Source organism: Myodes glareolus, chromosome 17 (assembly GCF_982192425.1).
Source record: "Myodes glareolus chromosome 17, mMyoGla1.1, whole genome shotgun sequence".
Classification (NCBI taxonomy): Eukaryota; Metazoa; Chordata; class Mammalia; order Rodentia; family Cricetidae; genus Myodes; species Myodes glareolus.
This window is the reverse complement of record NC_142042.1, coordinates 51,017,150-51,034,381: the sequence shown is the minus strand read 5'-3', so window position 1 is coordinate 51,034,381 and position 17,232 is coordinate 51,017,150. Positions and strand designations below refer to the sequence as shown.

General features: G+C 38.3%; 1 long non-coding RNA gene across 1 annotated transcript; it reads left to right on the top strand.

Annotated features, from left to right (window-relative positions):
- The first annotated feature begins 2,944 nt into the window (after window positions 1-2,944).
- On the top strand, window positions 2,945-4,427 carry LOC148119399 (uncharacterized). Its single transcript, XR_015735262.1, has 2 exons — window positions 2,945-2,987; window positions 3,637-4,427. It is a non-coding gene; the product is annotated as an uncharacterized LOC148119399 (long non-coding RNA).
- The last annotated feature ends 12,805 nt before the right edge of the window (window positions 4,428-17,232 follow it).

The window sequence follows — 17,232 nt, the reverse complement described above, 5'->3', positions numbered from 1 at the left end:
TTGAGTCAACGTTTGAAACCTCTGGGCCCAACATGTATTACCTATTCCTTATCAGAGCCTTTGATTCAAAAGATAGTGAGTAAACATTACACAGAAAGGTCCCTGTTGATTATAGATACATCAGAAATGACAAATTTCCTAAGAACTTTCCTTGTTACCTCAGTTACCACTCACATATCCAACATCCATTCTGGCTAAAATATCTCCCACTCCCACAAGGAGTGATACATCTCATTCAGGAAATCCTGGAGAAGGATAGGCAGAAGACTCTGGAGTGGCTTGCTGTGATGGGGCTTTCTTAAGAGCCTTTGGAAAGGGTGTGTTTTGGGCTTGGAAATAGCTATCAGGAAGTATTATTAGTTCCATTGCATATCCCAGATCCTAGTTCTTTATCCAAGTTATAACTTGAGATCTCCTACAATGACATGAAAAGATTGAATTACACTAAATTACTAATTTCGTAAAACAAACATTAAAGTAGCCTTTGGGTCAGAAAATCCTACATCTGAATATTCATTCTGTCTTCTTTCTATCCTCTCTAAACAGAGCATTGCCCTCAATGTTGTTAATGATTTTCCAACACATTTTTGGTACCTAAAATAGACTGCACTTAACAATAAAATATCACTTAAAGAATGATATTACAGTTTTATACTCCTTATTATTACATCACTAAAAGATGTATAAATACATATCTCATTTTATCACTGCCCAATTTTCCAGCACACAAAGTAAGTACTTAATGTGAAACTTAAAAGGGATTAATTTGTACTATGGGTCAGCATCTTCCTATTAGGTGTGTGGACATTACTTCAATTTTCAGTACAACAGGGATAAATATGGGATTGCACTGTAAAGTGATATTACCTAAATATGGTTTATGGGTGTGGTGCCTCATCTTCATAATCGTGGCACTCATGCAATAGAGGTAGGTGGAATAATGTTTTAAGTAATTTTGAGCTATAAATATAAATCTTTTCATTGGGATTTCAGTAAGTTTTCTTTCCTACAGAAGAGCAACATGATCACCAACTGTGTAGAAGGTTTAAATTATGTGTGTAAGATGTTCAGATTCTCTGACTGCTAGACAGTGTGGAATACGGGCCTCCATTTTTGGGCTCTTACACACTGACATCAATTGCTTTTAACTGCTGACACATTGCTCTGAGCACTATTAAATTTAAACATATATATTTATATATTCATATATATATTCTTTATTAACTGTTTCCTTTGTTTAAAGAATCTTCTCTGTTTCAGGAGGTCATAACTAATTGTTGCTCCTCAGTTTCTTCTTATTCCTCCGATTAATACTCTGCTTTCCAGGACAAGAGAATACTTTCCCTTTTCTTAACTCCTTTGGTCTACTTTTAGGAGTTTCTAGAATCTTGAATTGACATGGGTGTTGCTTTGAACTCTAGTCAGGTTCCTGAGATATCATGACTGATAGAAATGACAGAGATTACTCATCACTGTGACAACTCAGTATGTCACACTTAAACTTCATAGTGCCTTCTTGAAGAAGCTGTTTTTTTGCAAGTAGCTGTATTCTGTCCTTGGAGAAAGATGTTCTCTTACCAAAGCTGTGAAGAAAAATGTTGCTTTCCAGGCCAGTGACACTAAAGGGTGACATGGTAGGGAAATGCAGGAAGTCTGGAGCAAAAATTGGGATTGAGGAAGATTTCTGACATTTCATAAACTGAAATTTCTTCCTTTATGAGGAACGAACTCTTCAGGCAAATGTCTTTCAGATTCTGAGACTTCAGCACAATGTCTTACCAGCAGCAGCAGCACAGGCAGCCCTGCCTGCCTCCTCCTTTGTACCCACCCACAAAGTGCTCAGAGCAATTTTCACCCTCACCCTGCTCTGAGCCTTGTTCTCCTCCACAGTGCCCAGACACTGGGCCTCCCTCAAAGTGTTCTAAAGTCACCCAACAATGACAAAACACACAACTTTTAATTACTTCTGCCAGTTTTAATGCAGGAATGTCTCATTAACCAACAAGAGAAAATCAAGAAGTGATATATGTAGTTATGTAGCAGATAAAAATGTCAGACTGACACTATGTGTGAGTGTACAAGCATGGGTTTCATTCTGAGTACATGTGTTGTATATTGGGGATTCAGTATATTATTTCTTTTTTGAATTCTAGTAGATACTCACATTGGTGTGTATCACTGCCAAGGTGGGATCAACAGTGATTTTTCATAAAATAAGTGTGAGAGATTGTGGTCTTTATGCCAAATATTCAAGCAAGAGCATGGTTCCTTAGGACAGGTGTGATTTTAGTTCATCTATTATCATGATAAGCAGTCTTATAGTTATCATTAGAGGGGAGTCTACATATATACCACTAATATGTCATTTGAGATGGCAGTCATGATTAGGGTCTGAATATCCCTCAAGCTACGCAACCTCCACTATGAGCAGCATATTTGACTTTCAGTGGTAACAGAAAGAATTTAAACTAGGCAGGGATCCTGACTAGTCTCCTGAAAGAGATTTCTCAAAGATGCAGCTGAGAGCACAGCTGGAGTCACCTGTAATACTCTCCTCCTTTCTGAACACAGCAAATTATACCTAGAAAACAAGAATATCATTGTGCCAGTGCAACTAAGTATATCAGCCAGCTAAACAGAGCAAACAATACACAAAGGGGCTGTAAAAAAGAAAATAAAAATTGTCTTCATTCTAGAAAGACAACTTACATAACCAGGTAGATCTTCCTGAAACTGAAAAGACAGGAGGGCCTACTGAGTCACAGGACTCTGCAGCATGGTGTCCAGGAACAGGATATTTCCTATTTTCTAAGGTCTCTGTTAAGTCAGTCATATGTGGATTTTCATTTTGGTTGGGAAATTCCTGGACCTGCCCACAATAATAGCTCTACTCACACTGGGCGGGGCAGGCAGTCATATAAAGAGGCCCTTGACTGTGGGACTGCAGACTCCTGGTACTCAAGTCTTGAACTCCTTTGGAGAACCTGGTGAGTGTTTCCTGAGTTGGTCTGTCTCTATGGTCTGCTTATTTGCTCCTGTCAGTTTGAAGGGAAAAAATGTGATGGGTTCAGTTGCCTTCATGGAATGAACAGCAACAACTTAACAGTCAGAAATATAGTAATGGACTCAATGATCCACTGTGAAAGGTGGCTTTTCCTTTTATTTGTTAGGATGTTGAGCAGAGTATTTTTCTCTTTCACATGCACCTTTTGTTGTCCCTTTCAAAACCCTAGACATTAGCAGAGATCAGAACCTCGGACTTGCCTGAGCTGTCCTTTATTATGCTACCCCACAACACCTGGGATGTCTCTAGTGATAAGGGAGACAGGGATGAGTTATCAAATTCCTCAGGGTTCCAGAACTTGAATCTGTCCGTTTTAAATGCATTTCTGTGTGCAAGGAGCCTAGTTTCACTGAAATAATGTGTTTATTTCCTGGAATAACGTATGAAACTAAGGTTACTCCCTAAGGCTAGTGCCACATAATACTGAAAGGAAAAGGAAAAGCCAGGATGTCCTAAAATAGGGGTTGGGAAATATATACATGTGTGGACAGAGAAGTGGATGTGAGGTTCCATGTGTCCATCTCTCCTTTCAGTGTGTATCACCCCTAGCACTGTCATGTAATGTCTTTCAGATCCTGAGATTTCAACACAATGTCTTCTCAAAAGCAGCAGTGCCAGCAGGCAGACCAGACTCCTCCTGTGTGTCCACCCACAAAGTCTCCTGAGCTTTCTCGTCCACTGAAGTGCCCACAGGCTTGTCCTCCTCCAATGTGCCCACAGATTTATCTTCCTCCAACGTGCCCACAGACTTGTACTCCTCCTCCAGTGTCCACACAGATTTCTACTCCAACATGTCTATCTCCTTATACTCCTCCAACGTGGCCATATTCTTGTAATCGTCGAATGTGAACACAGCCTTGTATCCTCCAATATGCCCACAGCCGTGGCCTCCTCCAAAGTGCCCACAACCATGTCCCCTTTACCTATGACAGTAAATGGGTCCCCCTGTGCAACCTACTTCAACTTGCCAGCAGAAATGCCCTCAGAAGAACACGCGAGTGCTGCAGCAGTCACCAGGACCAAGAGAAGAGGAGGAAGTCTATCTTCCCCCACTTCCATTGAAGCACTTTCATTTTTGCTTCAAAGCCTGTCATGGCTGCAGAAGAATTTTGTCCACCCTTCACCTCTATGTGTCTGTGATGACCCCTTAGAGGGAGGGCATTCTCCTGAGATTCTTCTCCTCCTGCTGTCAAGTGGTGGCTGAGTTTGTTCCTTCCACACTGCCTCAGTATCCCAGATGCTCAGTGATGAGCAGCACCTTCCACCCTGTGCACTCAGAGGATGTTTCCAAAACCATGAGTTTCCCTGTTTTGTTGTTTTCTCCATGACTGCATTTCCTGCATAAAGTGCAATGTGGCTGTTAGCACTCCTGAGTTCTTTTTTTTCTTCTATTACTGACTCTAAGATCTTCTTTATATGCTTCTGTTACATTGTATTCTTTGATGCCCGGGTCATCCTGTTGTAAGCAGAATTTGCTTGTAATTTGGGTCATAACAGAGATTGCTTAGTGATTGTTTGATTGAGAGACAGAGTTTCATTATGCACAACTACAAGCTATCATTTAGCACGTGCTATTTGAAGAAGATTGTTATGCTCAGATATGCAAGTGTCACTTAGCACAAATATCTCCGTATACGATGTATTTCCCTCACTTTCCCCCTTCATTTGATATAATATTTACGCTTATACATCAACCTAGCCTTGTTATGTTTTCCTCTTTAGTAGTTGAAACATCAGTGCCAACCTTGTTTTTAATACTGGATTTATTTTCCTGAACATGATGATATGCAATTTCATTTGGTTGCCTGCAGAGGACACGTGATCATTGTTTTGTATGACTGATCATAATTTCAGTCCACATAAGTGTCACTATTATTATCCCATCCACTTCTGGTGTGCAACAGTACAGACTAATGTACCTTGCATGTTAGGAATAGTTGCATGCATCTCTACTGTATACAGTATGTGACTTCTTTTACTAAATGCTCAAGTGATAGTGCTGATTCCTATGACCAAAAAGCAACAAAAACTTGAGTAGCTTATATTCAAGAGGCATTTAAAATGATTACAATTTTAAAAATGTAGAAGTATAAGGGTTTAATGTAGATAGTTTTTTTGAAATTCCCATGACCTTTGTGTTACTACTTCTTTTTCCTTAATACTTTTCATTCAACCCCCAAAACATTTGAATTTTTATAGGGAATTGTTTCATTTAATGTAATCTTCCCATGAACAATAAAGGCCATCAACCGTTCCATGGAAGTAGTCATGGAACATGAGATGAATAAATGGGTTTATAACACTTTTATGATCATATGTAATATCTACATTAACACTTTCAAATGCATGGATTTAACAGGAAAATTGACTGAAGATAAATCTCAGTCTGAATTATTTGCCATCTCATCATTTCTTTCGTGTTGTGTAGCAAGAGGGCCTGCTTGCTGGGGTTTATGTCCTGCCCAGTTACCCAGCCATTTAGTACCAGAGAAAGTTACACAGTGGGAATAGATTAGATGTAAACTGATTGGCACATTAGCTTAGGCTTCTTATTTGCTCTTGTAGCTTATATCAACCCATTACCTTTATCCATGTTAGCCAAATGTCTCAGTAACTTTTACAGTGGGGCAGATCACAAACTGCTTGTTAGATGATCTGGGCAAGACTGGCCAATCAGCATTTATTTAAAACAACACGACTGACAGAATACACACAATTCTCCTGCACCAGTACCCCCAATTTTTTTAAAAACAATGGAAAAACTCCATAGTCCATTTTTTAAGAATGTGGGCATAGGTTTCCTGGCAATTGCAGCTAGTTGAGGGCACTGATAATCTTATGGGTCCCTAATGAAAATTTGTCAGGTCCTGACTGGAGTGTCCTGAGAGGCTTGATCATCTCAGGCAGCATCTTGAATCTGTTCTGGATGTAGAACTCAGACATTTAGACCATCTGTTCCTACTGGAGATTTCTCAGGTAGTATTCCTTGATGAAACCTGAGCTTTATTAACTCACAATGAACCCATAGCCTCTCTTTTCTTGTAGAAACAATGCAATATCTCTTCTCCAAGTAACACACCTTTTGACTTCAAGTTTGAATTTAAGGTATTTTCAAAATACCACTCTTGGATTAGTTTAGAGGCATCTATAAGCAAATATCTTTTAGCAGCTGTTGCTCCTTCGTCAGCATTCAAACATTTCACAGAGAGCATAATATCATACAGTATCTAGATTCTCTGTGTGTTTTCCATCTTTAGGTGTCTTTATTTTAAACTCTATTTCTTTTCTTTTTAATTTTTGGCTTTTTGAGAGAGGGTTTCTGTGTATCTTTGTCCAGGAACTCACACTGTACACCAGGTTGTTCTTGAACTGACAAAGATCTTCCCTGCTTCTGTTTCCTCAGTGCTGGGAATAAATGTGTGCACTACCACACCTTGATCTCACAGAACTCTGTCTGTCTCTGCCTCCCAGGCATTGGGACCAAAGGTGTGTTCTACCACACCTTGAAGTCAGTCTACCTCTGTCTCTGAATTGTTGGGATTAAAGGTATGTACCACTATTCCCAAGTACTCTCTTTCCCTTTTTTATTTAAAGGAAATTAACTTTTTTTCAAGCCTGCACATATTTTTAAGCAGACAGTAAACCATTTAGAGGTTTTCTTTGTCTTTTAATATCTCTTTACTGTATATCTCTTTTTTTCTGACCATATGTGTCTTTAATTTACCATACAATATGGGTAGGATCAAAGCCGGGGATTTGATGGCTGAATCCAGCCAATTTCCTAGCTTTCTGAAATGCCAGCATTTTGCCATAGGTACTGGACAGAGACATGTTTATGGCCCTAACTCTACAGCATTTCAAGGTCGCTGCCAGGAAGCAAGCTGCAGCAGTGTACATACAAACCATACTCAAATGCTCCATAGTCAAACCGACTGCCTGAAAGACTCAGAGTTTGCCCTGTCAGGACAGCCTAGAAAGTCAGCATTTTAAAACAGCACAACATTTTCCATTCTATGGCAAAAAAAATGAAAAACATGTAGTCAGCTTTACATCAAAACCATTGAAATGTTTATTCGCAGGACTTCTTTGAAAGACCTGCAAGGTTTTGCAGCTAATGCTGAGTCAGGAAGCCACTCTTAAATGAGAGCACTTGCTTGCCTCTAGCAAACAGAACAGATCCATGAAATTCCTGCTCCCAAGAAAACATGCTTTACTCTATTCTTTCCCAAGCTTTTTCAGGCTTTCTGTGGATGCCGTTATCCATGTAGATACCAGTCAATATCATGAAGGCCTGTTTGTTGTGGTTTATGTCCTGCCCAGTTCCCTAGACATTTGTTTCTGAGAAAGTGTCACAGAGAGTCTACATTAGATATTAACTGTTTGGCCAATTAGGTCAGGTTTTATATTAGATCTTGTTGCTTTTTTTAACCCATTACTCTTATCTATGTTAGTCACATGGCTCAGTACCTTTTTCAGCAGGGCAAATCACAACCTGCTTCTTTAGTGATCTGGGAAAAACTGGGAAGGAATGGGCTTTTTCCTTCCTGGAATTTTCCTGTCCTCATTGCCCTACCTTTACTTCCTGTATGGTTGTCACTCCTGTACTTCCTACCTGGCCAATCAGTATTTATTTAAAACATGACTGACAGAATACAGACAATTCTCCCACACGAATGATGTTAGTTTTTGAATAGGTGTACCATGTCAGTAGGCCTCAGTGCCTTCAAAATTCTGTTGCACTGAATAATGATCCTTCTGGTGGAGAATAGTTCATCAAGGACAGCCTTGTGTTACATTCAGGTAGAAGAGAGTCTACAAATTAGTTCATAAGTATTTCCGTCTCTCTAAACTTTTGCTGACTACTGAACTTTAATTCCATTGAGAAATACACCCTGTGAATATCAGTTTCCCTAAGGTGAATGCTAGCCTTATTTCAGAAATAAGATAGATGTAAGGGTTATTGTAGTCTTCATATCTGCTGGGAGACTAATAAAGAAAGCATTGTTTGAATAATTTTTGAGGATTAAAATATTTTAAACTTTACTGTTTCCCTCATTTCTTTTTCAGTTCATTGATATCATGTAAGGAAGCAGATAATTTCATAATTTTGTTGATATCTTATTCTGAAACTCAGAGAACACACCTGGATCCAACATGTAACAACCATTGTTTATAAGAGCCTGCTCTTCAAAAGAGGAAAAAACTTTTACACAGAAATAAGTCTGATGATCATAGATACATCAGAAACCACAAATTTCCAATGAATTTTCCGTATTACCTCAGGACCTTCTCACTTATCCAACATCCATTCTGTCTAAAAAAAAACCCTATCCCACTCCTTCAAGGAAAAATAAATCTCATTCTGGAAATCCTGTAGGAAAATAGACAGAAGACTCTGGAATGGCTTGCTCTGATGGGGTTTTCTTAAGAGCCTCTGGAAAGGATGTGTTTTGGGTTGGAAAATAGACATCAGGAAGTATTACAAATTCACCTACAACTCCCAGAACCTGCGTCTTTATCCATATTATAACTGAAGATCTCCAACTATGATTTTCAAAGACTGCATGACAGTAAATTATGATCTTCATGTAAAGAACTTACAGTAGCCTTCAGGTCAGAGTGTCCTAGATATGAATATTCATTCTGTCTTCTTCCTATCTGCTCTAACCAGAATATAGCCCTAAAAGTTATTAGCGTTTTTACATCACATTCCTCTGTTATAAAATGGGAAGTACTGAACATTTAGAATATTCCTTAAGCCAAGATATTAGAGTTTTGTGATCTTTTTATTACAACTGGAAATGATGTATAAATAATGTATTATTATTTATATTAATATATAATTATTAATATATTAATAATATAAATATTAATGTATATTATTATATCATTATTAATATATTAATAATATATAAATATTAGTGTGTATTATTAATATATAATTAATTAATATATGATGTATTTATAATACAATTGTCCAATACAATACACAATATGAAGACCCAAATTCCATCACAAAATAAAATCTTAATGAGAAAATTTAAATAGAATTCATAAGATTTTGGGTCAGCATCAATCCTATTACATGGGTGGCCATTATTTCGATCTCCAGTAGCACACAGATAAATATGGGATTGAGCTGTGAAGTGTTATGACCTGAATATGGTTTATAGGCATGTTTTCTCATCTCCACGATCAGGGCAGTTGGGTAATAGAGGCAGATGGATCATTGTTTTGAATCAATTTTGAGCTATATATATTTTCTTTTCTTATATATATTCTTTCAAAATCACAAAACTTATTATATAGCTCATTGGGAGAGTTTTACCTGCTAAGGCAAAGTTCTGTTTTTGAATGATGGAACCACAAAAAGAAATATATCTGAACCCCTCTTGTACTACAAATCAAAAGCATTTGAAAATTCTAGTAGAAATTTGAAAATATCAAATCTTCCAACACTGGAATTGGTGCCACTAGCACTGGCTATCCAGGGATCCTGAGAAAAACAGTCCTGATATGGTAACTTTTCTAATTCCTGGGCACAGAGATCTCTTCTGATCCAACCTGAGGTACTCTGGAGGAGATTGGTACATTCTTACAGCACCATGACTTCTTTGCTTTACATTTGCTAAGAGAAGCCAGCTACTTCACTAATCTTGCTGCTCAGCTATTTGTGGTGTGTGTTTTAGGCTGGAAGACTTCTAGATTTTACTTTCATAACTGCTCACCCAGAGAGTGAATATGCCAGAAAGTTCTAAAGTTTCCTGGCAGTAAATTTCATATTGCTCCCTTGTCAGTGATAATTGCAATCGGTCAAGTCACTGCCTGACTTATATCACATATGAGCAAAACGTCAACCAGGAACTTGTATTCAAACATAGCTGTGATAAATAGATGTGCCTGGGCTTGACTAATTTACTCACTCCATTGCTACCAGGATGCCAAACTACTTTTTCCTAAAGGACTTTAATATCCACAAAAGTGTCTAAAATTAAACTTTCAGTCAATATTGGGATGTCCTCCCTTTTGTGTATATATGTGTTCGTGCATACATGCACATCTGCACTCTGAAAGAATGTGCTCTGAGATGGAAAAACACCACCTTTCATACAGTGAAGATACAGAAGACAGTCTGTGAGGAATTAGTGGAGTCAATTCTTGTAAAACCTTATATCTGCTAACAGTTACCTGTATACATTTGAGGCATTGAGTAGAAAATGACTATTTCGCACATGGGCAAAGATAAGGGGTTTACAGGCAACATCCATTGCCTAGTGACTACTGCCAGGAAGAAGCCATGATGACTCAAGGACTCCAAAACAGAGAGTTATGCTTGACTTGCTCTGGAATGAATGATCGAGAAATTCTCCTACATCCAATGAAAACTAGAGCAGCACCTATACCTCTAAATTTGGGGACTAAATCTGCAGGGGAAACCTCATGAGAAACATGCTTAATTACAGAACAGAGAGGATATTTTTGAAGACACTGCCCTTCTCGTGTAGTCCTCTCACTAGCTGCCATCATCAGTCATACTTCTACTACTTTGTTTGATTCACTGGCATTCACTAATACCAGACATGCTAACTCTGTTGAACATTCTGGTGTGGTAAAATGTATATAAATCTTACCATATTGGCTCTTCTTAAGTGCTCACTTTCAATTTGAATACTTATGCTCATACTGTTTCTTCTAAGTTTTTTGTCTTTGTACTAAAATTACTTTTATTACAGTTGATCTTTTAAACATCTCCTTTGCTAGGATACAAAGGATACTTACAAACAAAATATTACATATAACCTGTTTTCGTTCTTAAGGTTCTGACAACTTGGTAACAGTTTTAAATGCACAATCTATACAATTAATACAGGTTATATATGAACTATTAAGTATGCTGAACCAGATAATACTGACAGTATACTGTACAATAGCCTTACCAGTTAATGCTGTGGACCATTTCTACCAAAAGGAAATGCACACCTGCGGTCACCTTTACCAGCTGGTGTAGACAGAGAGGGAGAGGCTTCTTCTTCTTCACAACCCTTGGGAAGCCTCCACTGTGGGTATCTGTTTAGTCTAAAATTGGAAAGGACTGGGCTTTCTCAAAATTATCCACTGTTACAAATGTCAGGGTACTGTATGTTCAATATGATAATCTCTACATGCTCAAGTGCTTTAGGAAAAGATGAAGTCTGCCAAAAAAGTAGGGAAGAAACCAAGCCAAAAACTGGAATGTGCTATCCACAGTCTATTTCAGTTATTCCCACAAGTCAGTTCCGGATAAATGTGGGTTATCAGCTAACTGATATGTTATCATTGAGGTTCGTCAATGAATTTGTACATTTCTAGTTCCCTTTGGTGAAGGGGAAAGTGATTTTGCAAGACCTAAGTTTTTTTTTTTTGAAAATTTCCTGAAATGTGCTTTGATTAAATCCTGATTCTTTCTGATCTCCTTCCAGATCAAATCTCTCTATCCTTTTGGTTCAACTCTGTGTCTGTTATTTATAACTCATCAGGGCAATTGGCACTGTTCATATATTTTTACTTATGTGCATTTCCACTGGGACTTGGTTGGCCCACAAGTGGGTACATTCTTAATGAAAAGTGCAATTGGCTCTTGAGCTAGGGGTGGGTTTTTCGGAATGATTACTGTGTCCTTGCTGTGATTTTGTCTACCTTCTGCAGGTCTTTCTTGTACATGTTGATATATCTATGTGAGTTTATATATAGAGTTTCATTTATAATTTGTAAATTTATAAATGCTGTTGACTAGTAGTCACCTTCAGGCTCTGATGTTTACAGTCTTTACTTTTCTTGTTGTATAACTGCCCGAGATTCTTGAGAGGAGCAGGTGTAATATGGATTTCACACTTAAATATAAACACCATTCAAATTTATGATTGGTGGACATTTGTGTTTGTCAAATCATTCTTTACATTGCCAATGTTTTCCTCTATAATTTTGCTAAATATATTTTCTGGTTTTTGTTTGATTTCTTCTCTTTCTTCTACAGCTGTTATTCTTAGGTAGTCTTTTCATAGGGTTCCATAATTCCTGGATGTTTTGTCCTAAGTTTTGTAAAGATTTGTAGCATGAGGAAATTGGGCCTGCTTGTTTGGGTTTTTGTCCTGCCCCGTTCCCCCAGCCCTTTAGTCCCCCAGAAAATAACACAGGAGATCTCTATAAGTTATAAAGCTGATTGGCCCATTAGGTCAGGCTTCTTACTGGCTAACTCTCACATCTTGATTAACCCATTTTTCTGATCTCTGTTAGCCACGTTTTTCAGTGGGGCAGCTCACATCCTGCTGCTTAGCTGATCTTGGCAGGAGTGCCCCCACTTCCTCCTCCCCAGAATTCTCCTGCTCTCCTTGCATCATTTCCACTTCCTGTCTGATTTTCCTGCCTACACCTACTGCCTGGCCAATCAGCGTTTATTTAAAACATGATTGACTGAATACAGACAATTCTCCCGCACCAAAGATTGAATGTTTTCTTTGACTGATGAAAATATTTCCTCAATTATATCTTCAGCAGTCAAGATTCTCTCTTCCTGTATATTAATACTTCTACTCCCTTAACATTTTTAATTCTTCTCCCAATCCATTGGAAATTTTTATCGAGAAATCTTTTCTTTAATGTAATCGTCGCAGGAACCAGAAAATGCACAGGTCATGCCCTGATGTAGTCCTGATACATAAACTGAGCAAATAGGTTTATAACACATTTATGATTATTTCTCATATCTACGTATACACATACAAAAGAATAGATCTAATATGAATATTGACTAAAGATAAATCTCATCCTGTATTTGCCATCTCATCATTTCTTTAGTGTTGTTGATTTTTGTCTAGGTGTCCCATGTCAGTATGCGTCAGTGCCTTCTAAATGCTGTTCGATGGACTAAAGACCATTCTTGAAAAGAATAGTTCATGAGTGACAGCTCTGAGTTGAGTACAGGTAGAAGAATGAGTTCAAGCAAGTTCTGAGGTAATTCTGTCTCTCTAAACTTTTACTGACAACTGAACTGGAATTTCCTTGCATAACATCTCCTATGTACGTTGGTTTACTTAAGTGTGATACTATTCTTATGCCAGGAATCAGAAACATGTAAATGTAGTTGAATTCTTCATATCTGCCAGGAGTCTAATGAGAAAGTTCTAATTTCTAACATTTTTTGAATATTAACATTCTTTAAACTTTCATGTTTCCATCACTTTTTTTTCAGTTCAATGAGGCCAGAAAGGGAGTCAGAGAATTTCATAATTTGGTTGTTATCTTATTCTGAAACTCAGAGATAACACCTAGTCTGGAGTGAAAGTTTGAAAGCTCTGGGCCCAACATGTATTACCCATTCTTTATCAGAGCCTCTGATTCAAAGGAGGGTGAGTAAACATTACTCAGAAACGTGTATGGTTATCAGAGATACATCAGAAACAACAAATTTCCAAAGAACCTTCCTTGTTATTTCAGTATGATTTCACATATCCAACATCCAGTCTGGCTAAAATATCTCCCACTTCCACAAGGAGTGACACATCTCATTCAGGAAATCCTGGAGGAGAATAGGCTGTAAACTCTGGAGTAGCTTGCTGTGATGGGGCTTTTTTAAAAGCCTTTGGAAAGCCTGTGTTTAGTGTTGGGAAATAGCCATAAGGAAGTATTTTAAGTTCTACTACAACTCCCACATCCTTGTTTTTTACTCATGTCATAAATTGAGATCTCCTAATAGGACATGAAAGGATTGAATTACACTAAATTATGAATTTCATGAAAAACCTTTAAGTAGCCTTTGGGTCAGAATCTCCCACATTTCAATATTCATTCTGTCTTTTTCCTATCTGCTCTAAACAGAGCATTGACCTCAAAGTTGTTAATTATTTTCCATCACATTTTTTGGTAACTTAAATAGAATGTACTTAACAGTAATGTATCACCTTGGCAATGATATTACAATTTTATACTCCTTTTTATTATATCTGTAAATGATCTTTAAATACATATCTCATTTTATCATGGAGCCCAGTTGACCAGCACACACAAAAAGAACTTAATGTGAAAGTTTAAAAAGAATTAATTTGGACTATGGGTCAGCATCTATCCTATTAGGTGGGTGGTCATTACTTCAATCTACAGGACCACAGGGATAAATAAGAGATTGTACTGTGAAGTGATATGACCTAAATATGGTTTATAGGTGTGGTGCCTCATTTCTATAATTGTGGCAATTAGGTAATAGAGGCAGGTGTATTACTGTTTTGAAGCAATTTTGAGCTATAAATATAAATGTTTTCATTGGGATGTCAATAAGCTTTCTTTAATATAAAAGAGCAATATGATCCCCTCTTTTGTCAAAGGTGTAAATTATGCATGTTAGGTGCTCAGATTCTCTGACTGAACAACAATGTGGAATACGTTTCTCCAGTTTTGGGCTCTGACACACTGAGAACAATTTTTTTAACAGCTGACCCACAATTATGAGCTTATGCAAGTTTTTATATATACATCCATCCATCCATACACACACACACACACACACACACACACACACACACACACACATATTCTTAATCACTGTTTCCTTTGCTTTAAAGAATCTTCTCTGTTTCAGGAGTTCCAATTTACTAATTGTTACCCCTCAGTTTATTCTTTCTCCTCTGATTAAAACTCAGCTTTCCAGAACCAAAGGAAATACTATCTCTTTTCTGAAATCCGTTACTACATTTTAGGAGTTTCTAGAATCTTTAATTGACCTGGGCTTTGTTTTGTACTCTAGTCCAGCTCCTGAGATATCATGACTGATAGCAATGACAGAGATTATTGTCATCACTCTGACAACTCAGTATGTCACACTTAAACTTCACAGTGTCTTCTTGAAGATGTGGTTATTTGCAAGTAGCAATATTCTGTCCTTTAAAGAAAGATGTCTTTTTAACAAACATGTGAAGAAAAACGTTGCTTTTATAGGCCAATGACACAAAAGGTGACATGGAAGGGAAATGCAGGAAGTCGGGAGCAGAAATTGAGATTGAGGAAGATTTCTGACTTTTCAGAAACTGAAATTACTTCCTTTCTGAGGAATCACCTCTTCAGGCAAATGTCTTTCAGATCCTGAGACTTCAGCACGATGTCTTACAATCAGCAGCAGCACAAGCAGCAGTGCTTGCATCCTCCTTTGTGCCCACCAGCTAAGTGCTCAGAACAATTTCTACCCTCACCCTGCTCTAAGCCTTGTTCTCCTCCACAGTGCCCAGAACTGAGGCCTCCCTCAAAGTGTTCTACAGTCACACAACAATGACAAAACACACAACTTTTAATTATTTCTGCCAGTTTTCATGCAGGAATATCTCATTAACAAACATGAGAAAATCAAGAAGTGATACATGTAGTTTTGTGGCAGATAAATATGTCAAACTGATACCATGTGTGAGTGTGCATGCATGAGTGTCTGTCAGTGTACACGTGCTGTATATTAAGGATTCAGTATATTGTTTGTTTATTGAATTCTACTAGTAACACAAGTTGGTATGTATCACAGCCAAGGTCGGCTCAACAATGCTTTTCATAAGAAAGTGTGAGAGATTGTGAGTCTTCATGCTAACTATCCTAGCAAGAGCATGCTTCCTTAGGATAAGCAGTCTTACAGTTACCATTATAGGGGAGTCTACATATATAACCCTAATATGTCATTTGAGATGGCAATCATGAATAGGGTCTGATTACGCCTCAAGCTCAGCAGAGTCCCCTATTAGCAGCATATTTGACTTTCTACGGTGACAGAAAGAATTAAACCTAGACAGGGATCCTGAATTGTCACCGGGGACAGGTTTCTCAAAGATGCAGCTGAGAGCACAGTTGGAGTCCCCTGTAATACTCTCCTCCATTCAGAACACAGGTAAATTATACCTAGAAAACAAGAATATAAATGTGCCAATGCAATAAAGTATATCAGTCAGGCTAATCAGAGCAAACAAGACACAAGAGAGGTTGTAACCAAAAAGAAATATTGTTGTCATTCAAAAAGGAAAATTTAGATAACCAGGGAGATCTTAATGAAACTGATAAGATAGGAGTACACACTGAGTCCCTGAGCTGTACAGAAATGGTGACCAGGAACAGAATTTCCTATTATCTAAGGTCCCTGATAAGTAAGTTATTCGTGGATTTTCATTTTGATTGGAAAATTCCTGGACCTGCCCACAATAACAGCTCTATTCACACTTGGTGTGGCAGCCAGTCATATAAAGAGGCCCTTGACTGTGTGACTGCACACTCCTGGTGCTCAAGCCCTGGACTCCTTTGGAGAACCTGGTGAGTGTTTCCTGAGGTGGTCTGTCTTTATGTTCAGCTTATGTGCTCCTGTCAGTTTTGAGGAACTAAGTGAGATGAGTCCAGTTGTCTTTATGGGATGAACAGCAACAACTTAGCAATCAGAAATATAGCAATGGATACAGTGGTCCACAGTGAAGGTGGCTTTTCCTTTTATTTGGTAGGATGTTGAGCAGAATATTTTTGTCTTTCTGATGCATCTTTTGGTGTCCCTTTCAGAGCCCTAGATATTAGCAGAGATCAGACCCTGGGACTTGCTTGAGCCGTCCTTTATTCTGCTACCCCAGACAATCTGCTGTGATGTCTCAAGGGAGAAGGAAGATAGGGATGTGTTATTAAATTCCTGAGGGTTCCAGAACTTGAAGCTGTCTGTTTAAAATGCATTTCTGTGTGCAAGGAGCCTTGTTTCACTGAAATTATTTATTTGTTTCTTGGAATAATGCATGAAACAAAGGTTACTTCCCAAGGCTAGTGCCACAAATTGCTGACAGGAGTGGGAAAAGCCAGGGTGTCCTGAAACAGGGTTTGGGGAATATGTACATGTCTGGACAGAGAAGTGGATGGAAGGTTCCATGTGTCCATCTCTCCTTTCATTGTGGATCACCCCTAACACTGTCATGTAATGTCTTTCAGATCCTGAGACTTCAGCACAATGTCTTCTCAAGAGCAGCAGTGCCAGCAGCCGAGCCAGACTTCTCCTGTGTGTCCACCCGCAAAGTCTCCTGAGCCTTCTCGTCCACTGAAGTGCCCACAGGCTTGTCCTCCTCCAATGTGCCCACAGATTTATTTTCCTCCAACGTGCCCACAGACTTGTAATCCTCCTCCAGTGTGCACACAGA